The 10,704-nt window shown below is 43.1% G+C and overlaps 2 non-coding genes across 2 annotated transcripts; one reads left to right on the forward strand and one right to left on the reverse strand.

Annotated features, from left to right (window-relative positions):
* Window positions 1-8,496: 8,496 nt before the first annotated feature.
* Window positions 8,497-8,570, reverse strand: Trnat-ugu (transfer RNA threonine (anticodon UGU)). The gene has a single exon. It is a non-coding gene; the product is annotated as a tRNA-Thr (tRNA).
* Window positions 8,571-8,937: 367 nt separating this feature from the next.
* Window positions 8,938-9,012, forward strand: Trnat-ugu (transfer RNA threonine (anticodon UGU)). The gene has a single exon. It is a non-coding gene; the product is annotated as a tRNA-Thr (tRNA).
* Window positions 9,013-10,704: the final 1,692 nt, after the last annotated feature.

Raw genomic sequence — 10,704 nt, forward strand, 5'->3', positions numbered from 1 at the left:
CTACCTCGGGCATGGACGTGTGTGATGTCCTTAGGTTAGTTAGGTTTAAGTAGTTCTAAGTCTAGGGGACTGATGACCTCAGATGTTAAGTCCCATAGTGCTTAGAGCCATTTGAACCATATTTTGAAAGCAACGGGTTTCGTTCTCTCCCTTCTCACTACGCCATGCAGGAAAAAAATGGTACTAGTGAAAGGTATCTTTGAAATTAATCTAAATACGGGAGGTGAAGTATGGCCTCAGTACAACTGTCGCGCAAACAGAATGTAGGAGGGTGTGCCGTACATCAGAGCTGGATGAAGCATGAAGCTGAATTTTAACAGTGTGAGCGTAAACAAAAACTCTGGCAAAAGAACATTTATTAGATCGGTAAATTTAATTGTACACTTGAACATGTATAGTGGGTAATATGACGGTTGCCGCTGCCGCTGCCTATTACGTCGCGTATTAATTAACCCTAGAACTTTACTTCGGAGTCCCCTGCAAGGTCTATCATCTATGGAAAACGAATGATCAAAGGGTGGTTCAATCACGAACACTTACAGTCACTCGCACTTGAGAGACTAACAGGAAGGAAAAGAACTAAAAACATAATTTCTATTTGAAGTGAATTGCTATAAAAATAAAGCATAATTAAAAATCATAATTAATTCAGATGTTCTACAGCGGAAGATCACTGTGGTCTTGGCACTATAAATTTGCTCATTAGATCACGACCACGTGGTCCTCACAAACAAAAGTGTGCTCAAAGGAAGTTATGAAGTGAGACGAATTGTACAAAATTCAGTCATAAAATCACGGAAATCATTCGCCATATACATGCTCTAAATCTAAAGAAAATGAACTGAGTCAAATAAACTCAACACAGCTCCACGTGTTTGATTAACAGTTCAACTGAACAACAGCCTACACCGCCCCTGGAGTTTAACGCACTTAACACTCGCGAATTAGGAAGTAAAACTTGTCACACACGATAATAAATTATGAACGATGAGGGGAATCATTTACTTTGACTAGCTTTGAAAAACTTACGTAAAACAGAACCTTCACATCTCATCGAAAAGGCACACTTACCGCCAGTAGGTTTCACCCGTCTCGCGTCCGATGGAACACTCCTCGAGCATTCGCTCTACAACCAGAACCGCTTCCCGTACCTACGGAAGTGGTCAGAGGGATCTCTATTGTGGTGCCAACCTATACAAAAGGTTCGTCCAAGGCAAACAAAAACCTCTTTGCTACCTGGTACGTGTTTCCTACAGTTGGCTGTTCTGACACAGTGGCAGACTACCACCCACAGATCTACACAATGAAATCCTTGCACGTTCTCATTCATATATTCAACTGATCGGACAAGAAGAGGAAAGAAAAGATACAGTGAAATATGGCACTTAAATATATCAAACATGCGTGTGGGGCTCCGACAAGTACCAATAAGCTAATGAAATGTTAAAACGAAATATGGATAGTATACCGTGGCCACCACAAACACACTCAGCTGCTCAGTCTTTTTCGTTTTCTTCCTTACATCTAGGGTAACAGACCATTTGCACCAACAACTGAGGTGCCGAAGGCAAACAAATGAAGCTGTGTGGTATGGCAAAATCATGAAGAGGCTCATGCAGAGACCCTTCACTAGACTAGTATTTAACTGTCAGGATAAGGAAGAGGGAGGGAAAGGTGATAGCGTACTGTTCTCCATCACGAGGTTGTGTGACGGAATTTATTTATATTAATTAATTAAATAAACAAAACATCAATATAATAAAGTAAATAATGAAGACATCCTGATTTGCACAGAAAAATTTTCAGTGTAAGTGAAACACTGATATTTTGAACCTCTTCCTAGATACACTTTCCAGTACATCTACTGTGTTACGACTTATCTCATCTAAATTGAAGCTACCTTAAAATAATCAAAATAGAATAATCAATAATGAGAGCGATGGGCGGTGTGTACACACCTCAGAGCCAATATCAGTTAAATTAAATAAATAAAATTACTATCAAATCCACCTTCATCAACAGTATTTCACCATCAAATCCGTTATAAACAAAAATCTATTGTAACCCAACGCCTCTTAACTATAAGCTGCACCTTGACCTGAAATATTTTATAATTATAAATCTTGAGTATTACAACTATAAAAAGATTCTCTGATAAAGGAGATACACAAACAAATAAATTAAGTTGAGTAAATCGTGTATTATCAATCATGGGGTATCTAATCCTAGTTTATTATTTAAATTTCACAGATTCATAAAAAGAGCTACAAATAAAATTTAACATTTCACCTTACAAATTTATATCTTAACCCTAATAATATAAACAACTGCTTTAACCAATAATATTCACTTGTATCAATCGTATAACCGCGGCTGCTGGCACGAATTATGCCGATACTAAATCAATCGCTAAATCCAAAATCACTTGATAATTAAATCAAATTACAGCAAAAAGAACATTTAGTTTAACAAAACGTACATATAATACAAAGAAAAATTGATGACACACCTGCCCTCTCACACAAAGCCGCCCCCCCCCCCCCCCCACACACACAAACCCACTCCCACTTACACTTACACTACTTACACACACACACACACACACACACACACACACACACACACACACACACACACACTAATCCATCATCTTATAGAGTGGTGATACGTCTGAGTAATGAAGAGGTTGACCTAGGCCGCTTCTCAGTACACTTAAGGAAGAACAACTGTTTGACTGCAAAACGCTACACATTTTTCAAGCGTTTCGTTGGAACTTTCGCCATGATGGTGGAATAGTAACAGCAAGATGATTTTTGATTACACCATCATTCACTATTTTTATGATAACATTAGGTTATAATAACATAAACAACAAAGGACGAAATTAGGGTTTAATATCTCGTCAACGATGAAGTCACTGAAGACAGACCATTTTATTACTTGTTTATTGATTTCTTTAAACTGGCAGGCCCTCTCAACAAGGCATTTTACATATTTTACATTACATATATTGCGGCAAAAATGATATATTACATTCAGAAACTGAAGTCACAATAGTACAGATAAAGACACAGACACACACACACACACACACACACACACACACAACCAGAGAGAGAGAGAGAGAGAGTTTACATTCGTTCATGATAAGTACGTGGGCGTGCTAAAAAGTAATGCCTCCAAATTCTTACGGGAAAAAATTTGAAGCTGTTTAGATAGAACAAACGTTATTAACATTCTACATCTTTATTCTCAACGTATACATACTGTATTTGCGGCCTTCTGCCGCTAGAGGGCTCCGACCTGTAGCGTCTAACATGGTGGAGTTTGGACGTAACTATGTCGACGCGTGAGAATGGAGTTACGAACTGGAAGAGTTGGTCCACAAATGGAGCACCCTCTCCTGAAACATGACTGTGCCAGACCACACACTAGCGCTGAAACGTCTGCAGCAATCCGACGCCTTGGGTTCACTGTCTTCCGTCATTCTCCATACAGTCCAGACCTGGTCCCATCCAATCTTCATGCTTCCAAAGCTTAAAGAACTCCACTGAAAGCTTCACTTTTATAGTGATGAAACAGGACAAGCAGAGATGAGATTGTGGCTCCATCAACAAAAGCAAACGTTTTACAGTGAACTGGTGTCTCGTTTGTCGCCATTGTGACTGTGTTGAAAAATAAATACGTAGATAAGAGATTAAACCTGTAGAATGTTAATAATGTTTTTAAAAAGCTCTAAGAGTTTTCACATAAAAATTTGGAGGCATTACTTCTCAGAACACCCCTGCACAATAGTAAGCAGAAATTCCTGAAAGATAGGTCTTAATTATGAGCGACAGCAGCAATGGGTAAGAGAGAAATGAGTGGAAAAGACAGAAAAAGAGAAACGTGATAACACACTGTTAAGGAAAACAAGAGAGAAAAAAATGTCGTGACTCACGAAGAAGGGAAAGAGGAATGAAGTCTAAGTGGGAGAACACAGGAATTGGATCTGTTTTTGGCGGAGGGAATGATGACCATATGCGCTTGTTTTTCGGAAACATTGTAAGGTTGTGAAAAGGAAGTGTTTTTGTTTCTTTAAAGTAACAGGACATTGAGTTGTGCGGAGAGTACTGGGCACCTTGTTCCAGAGGCGAACAGCAGCAACAGCGAGTTTGCGAGTGTTTTTCTTTTACGAACGGCCACGCATGTGCTTCAGCACTGACCGAGGAGCCGATGCACCAGATATAGTGTGCAGTAGTTATGTAACGTGTCTGGCCGCAACCTCCCCAATTGGTCGTATGAAGTACTGACATGGTCATATTAGACGAACGTTGCTGTGATCTAACGTACACAAGCATTTAGGGTTATTTCTAACATTCTTTCTGAAGTTATTGATTTCGGATGGGGTACTAAGCTTGCTTGTGACTTTTTTGCATTCAGTTAATGTGCCGTCGCGGGAGGTCAGTGAGCCGCAGCTGTTCAAAAATGGCGCCACCGGTGCTACGGCCACCGCTGAGCGACTTCTCGGGCGCAGCAACAGCTGATGTGGTGTCCTATATATACCTTAAAGTATAGTTTTCTTTCTAATCTACAATGTGCGATAGAAATATGCTAATGGTCACAAAATAAGTTTTGCGAAGGGGAGATGTAATCGAATTCAGAAGTAGGTGAGAGTTTCTCTTGACGGGACATTAACCTTAGTTACATAGGAGGGCTGGAACTTAAATAGTGGGTACATGTTTGCACCTGTTACTCCCCTTCAAAGTAGTCACCAGCGTTGTGTAGAACCCTTTGCCAGCGATGTGGAAGGTGTAGTGTACCGTTAGCAGAGCCTGTTCTGTTGATGGCGCGAATGGAGCGGTCTACCGCCTGTCGAATCTCTGGAATAGTTCTGAAGCGAATGCCACGAAGTGGTTCCTGCATCTTCAGAATCAAATCAAAGCCACAAGGACTTAAGTCCGCCGAGTATGGTGGATGGTACATTACTTCCCAGTCCCATCGACCGAACAGAGCAGCCAGAGGTTGCGCTGTATGCGACCGGTCATTGTCGTGCAAAGTGATGTGTGAGTTGCACAGAAAGTGTCGCCGTTTCTTTCGCAAAGCTGGTCGCAGGTGATGCTCCAAAAACGAACAGTAATACTGTGCACTGACGGTCTGCCGTGGAGGAACGTAATGCGTTAGGATAACACCATCACAGTCGTACACGAGAATCACCATAACTTTAGACCGATCCATTCGCACCATCAACAGAACACGCTCTGCTAACGGTATACTACGCCTTCCACATCGCTGGCAACGGGTTCTACACAACGTTGGTGACTACTTTGAAGGACTGTAACAGGTGCCGCTTGTGAATAAATAGTTGCCACTATTTACGTTTCAACCCTCGTATCTTCTGCGGCCTCACATTTTAATATGCAACTGAAGGGGGGACATATGTCCTAAAACCGGATCATTCTTTTCTCTTTTTAGAAATAAATAAGTTTTACAACTGTAGGTGAGAGTGTTGTACCTATCATAAAAAACAAATAATTGAGGTAGTTAAAGCATTTAAACACATAGTAAAAACCTATTCACATGGCGCAGAATCATTATCTGGAATGCAGTAAGCTACACATGGCTAACAACGACGTTTCACTCGCTTTGTCAGACTAAGTTAATTATGTGATCTGAAATGAGACACCCACAGGCGTGATATACCATAAAAATGAGACACTTGTAACAAGGCAACAACTATACATTGTATAAACGCTTTGACTGCACAATTGTGATGCACTGCGTTACAAATAATGATTTTGTCCCATGTAGAAGGATTTTCAAAAAATGGTTCAAATGGCACTGAGCACTATGGGACCCAACATCTGAGGTCATCAGTCTCCTAGAACTTAGAACTACTTAAACCTAACTAGCCTAAGGACATCACACACATCCATGCCCGAGGCAGGATTCGAACCTGCGACCGTAGCGGTCGCGCGGTTGCAGACTGAAGCGCCTTTAACCGCCTGGCCACACCGGCCGGCGGAAGGATTTTACCATATTATTTAATATTTGTACTAAGTAAATTATTCGCCTTTCTTGATACGTTAATGTTGTTCGCCCCCCCTCCTCCACCTCCCTCCCTCCTCCTATGCAAGTGACGTATTACGGACACATTTGAACTGTTTCATGTGACTATCACAATAGGACTACAGTCCTTCTTCTAAGGTTAACAGGCGCTGATGACCGCGTAGTTGAGCACCCCATAAACCAAACATCATCATCACCTAAGGTTAATATAGCCTACTGAAGAGTACCTTACATGTACTGTATGTAACAACTGCTCTTACCTAGCAATACACCTATACAGGGTGTAAAAGGTATAAGTGCAGATATTATTATTGGTGACTGAGGACCACGTGCTCAACAACATTACATCAGTATTTATGTCATTTACAGTTTAATAATTACAGCTGTTACAACTCGCATGTTTTTAGGTTGGGTAGTACCTCCGAGTACATGTGGCACGACCAAGCCTTTAATCCATATTTTTCCTTGAGCAGCACGAGAGATGTTGAAGTGTGGATGCGTGGAGACAAAATGGTTAGTCTATATTGACAGGAGTGGTCCACTTAGTCGTGCCTCGACGGCCACGCAGAAAACATGAGGTAGTAAATTGTGTGACGTGTTTGTGGGAAGACTGATCGATGCCGGAAAAAAACAGCAGACTCATGTGTGTACTTTTTAAGGTACCACATATAAAACATCTGCACTTATACCAATTATAACCCGTTTTATAGGCTGTTCGAAATGTTTGCAATAACTGCAAATATGACATAGTGCAGATGCTATTTAAGTCTTGGATATTACGCTGATCAAGAACACCAATGTAACTTGAACCTGTTTAGTCTAATATAATCAACATACAGGGTGAAAAGTATTTAAACTGACAAACTCTGGGAGGTTGTAAGGGATATCAAAACAAATATTTTTCCCTAACGTCATTTTTTCCTATGAGGATTATTTAAACCGGTGGAGGCCGTGTTACGCTCTTCAGTTGTTAGAGGCCGTATTACGATCTTCAGTTGTTAGAGGGCATATTTCGCTGTTCAGTTGTAGCCAACTGCTGTCCAGCAGTGTAATAGTGCATTGTCTCTGTTTACTAATAGAGCGATACACCTGGAGTGAGTACACAGATATGCTTGGTGCGTACTACGTAGCGCACCACAACGGACGAGCTGCACAGCAGGTTTATCAACAACAATATCCTAATCGCCGTATCCCGCATCATGCGACCTTCGCTGCTGTGTACCAACGTCTGCGTGAGATTGGGTCAATTAGCAGATTTCGTGGACAGGGACGCCGTCGCACAGTAAGAAAGCTGTAATTTGAGGAAGCTGTCTTGCAGCATGAAGAGCGGGATCCTTCAGTCAGCACTCGTGCAATTGCACGTAACATGGGGACGAATCAGACGAAAGTAAGGACAGTCCTTCGAGAGCAATTGTTACGTCCATTTCACTTACAGCGTGTCCTCAACCTGGAACCAGTTGATTATCCACTCAGAGCACAGTTTTCGCGGTGGTGCCTGGGACACTGTGAAATGCATCCTACATTTCCATCCTCTGTGTTGTTTACCGATGAAGCAACGTTCGGGCGTGATGGAGTCTTCAACATGCACAATTCGTATGTTTGGAGTGAGGCTAACCCACATGCCACAGTTACTAGCGCTCATCAAGTGCGGTTCGTCGTTAATGTGTGTGTCGGTGTTGCTGGGGACTGTTTAATTGGGCCGTATCTGATACCTAGGCCATTAAATGGCAGGCACTATTACACTTTTCTCGCCAGAGAGTTGCCAGAATTGCTGGAAAACGTCCCGCTCCCTACAAGACAACGCATGTGGTTCCAACATTACGGGGCGCCGGCACATTTCAGTCGTCTTGTGCGTCGATTCCTGGACCGACGGTTCCCAGAAACGTGGATTGGCAGAGGTGGTCCTGTACCATGGCCTGCTCGATCCCCAGATATGTCCCCTCTGGACTTTTTTGTTGGTTTAATTAAACTTCCTCTACCGGTTTTAATACTCCTCATAGGAAAAAATGACGTAAGGGAAAAATATGTGTTTTGATGTCCCCTACAACCTCCCAGAGTTTGTCGGTTTAAATACTTTTCACCCTGTATAATCATTTTTGAGAAGAGATTTTAGGTATTAAAATATTGTATTTTGTGCAATATAATAAATGCAACGTTTTCCATATCCAGTAGCCCGAAGATAGCGTTTCGGAACATGCAAGCCGTTATCTTTTGAATAAACCATTAAGTACAGCAGATGGTGTTATCATTTCTACAGAAAGGATGCAGTAACAGCTGTTGTCCCATTATCGACCAGAAGTTATATATGAAGACAGTAACTGTTCTCGAAAGAACAGATTACTGTTGTTGACCGTGAAGCTTTTCCCTGAAATAAATGATGACTAACTGAAACCCTCAGCTGCCGACAGGTGTTGTTGATATACCTCGATGTGGACAGCTGAAAATGTGTGCCCCGGCCGTGACTCGAACCCGGGATCTCCTGCTTACATGGCAGACGCTCTATCCATCTGAGCCACCGAGGACACAGATGAATAGCGCGACTGCAGGGACTTCAGTTAGTCATCATTTATTCCAGGGAAAAGCTGAACGGTCAACAACAGTAATCTGTTCTTTCGAGAACAGTTACTGTCTTCATATATATATATATATATATATATATATATATATATATATATATAGTTAAAGGCTACCTAGCCATTGACCTTCATCTGTGCGAATGCCCACAGGTTGCCCAAACTCTTACGGGAATCACCAAAGCGTGCGCGAGTAATCAGTGAATGGCAAATGTCTATAAGGTAATTACATATGTAGAATTGTGGACAGTTGAGAATGTGAGTCTCGCGGGAATCGTGCAAGGGATAAGCCCCTGCAGTCGCGCTATTCATCTGTGTCTTCGGTGGCTCAGATGGATAGAGCGTCTGCCATGTAAGCAGGAGATCCCGGGTTCGAGTCCCGGTCGGGGCACACATTTTCAGCTGTCCACATCGAGGTATATCAACAACACCTGTCGGCAGCTGAGGGTTTCAGTTAGTCATCATTTAGACCAGAAGTTACATTAGAAAGACAAACTGTTTAAGAGTGTACAAACGACTGATGACGCACGCAACTGTTAGGCAGAAGCTGGTTGCAGTTTCCCAGGTAAGAGGACGGCAGCGTCATAAGACGCGCCTTACCTGAGCGATCCAGTTGCAGGACGGCGCGACGTTCTCGCCATGGGAACCGTACGTGGACAACGCGCAAGCGCGCAGGACCGGTGTCAGCTCCGTGTGCGTTCTGCCTGCCTGCCCGAGACACGACACGACACAACAGCCCGGCCGCCCTCCGCCGCCGACGTGCAGAGCCTGGTCGGTGGTAGCGCGCCCCTGACCGGCAGCTGCTCGCCCACCCCCGCGCGTACACACAGGGCCGGAGCGAAAGCGAAGAAAAGGAACCGACCGGGGCCGCTGGGCCTCCGCCCCCGCAACCGGCGGCCTCGCTGGCAACGCCGGTCCGCTCCTCCCCCCAGGATCCGCCGAAGAGCTGGGAACAGGTGTGCGTCGGTTGCGTCCGCTGAGCGCTCAGCGCCAGACATTGCGGTACTGTCCTCGGCGCAAAAACGGAGCTCTTCCGTTGCGCCAGTCAAAGACTGGAACCACTAACTGTCGAATTGTCGCCACATCTTCCATTGAATCTGTACGGTAAGTCCGAGAGAGTTGGACCAGTGGGTGAGATGGACCAGAGGCGTATTTCACAAACGCGCAGCTGGAAAGCAGCTACTTGCTAGGAACCTCTTTAGTGAACAAACGTGGCGCAAAAGTGTTACTGTCATTTTCGTATCAGTTATGGAGAAAAATCAAAATCTCTGTTCTGGTAAGACGAAAAGTTTTATCGCGTAGTTACATATTCGTAATTTTAGTATGAAGGCTTAACACTATGCCGTCCGGTGACACCACAGTGGTGTCGTGCGCGAAATAGCGGTCAACAGGCTGCGACACCACAGTGGTGTCCTTCTGCATAGTATCGTGCAGTGGCCGGCGACAGCACTTTAGTATCTTTTGCATTCTGTTGCTGTTTTGTTTAGGTAACAAGTTACACACGACAATAAGTCTTTTGTCTTTATAAGTACTTGTGCCCTTTCATCAAGGCGGACGAAAGAGACAACAGGATTATTTACAATTAATGCGCGGAGGTCTTGTCTGACGTTCCGGACGACTTGGCCAATTGGGAAGTAGACATTGGATATAAAAAAAAATGAAAGTGAAGCAGAATTGTAGGAAGATAGTGAAATACGTCCAAGGAGAATTCGGCGAACGCTACGGTTGGCAGCTGATTCGGCTGAATCAGACGAAGAAGACAGTGCACAGTGGTCAGACTTTGATTTACCGAGGACCAATAATGAATTTGAAGGATCCCCGGGTGTTAACATATCTCCCAAAGATACACAGAGCGTCGAGGATATCATAGAATTATACATTGGGAACGATCTAATTGAATTTATTAACAACGAAACCAACAAGTACTACAGTCAAAATTGCAACATAAGGTAACTGGATTAAAAAAAATGCCACATTTGTCGACGTTATGGGATCCAAACTTAGAAAATGGTTTGGTCTTGCTACCCTTATGGGAACTGTAAAAAAAAAGCAAGGATCGATTATTTTGGTCAACGAATCCATT

The sequence above is a fragment of the Schistocerca cancellata genome, chromosome 2, assembly GCF_023864275.1.
Source record: "Schistocerca cancellata isolate TAMUIC-IGC-003103 chromosome 2, iqSchCanc2.1, whole genome shotgun sequence".
NCBI lineage: Eukaryota > Metazoa > Arthropoda > Insecta > Orthoptera > Acrididae > Schistocerca > Schistocerca cancellata.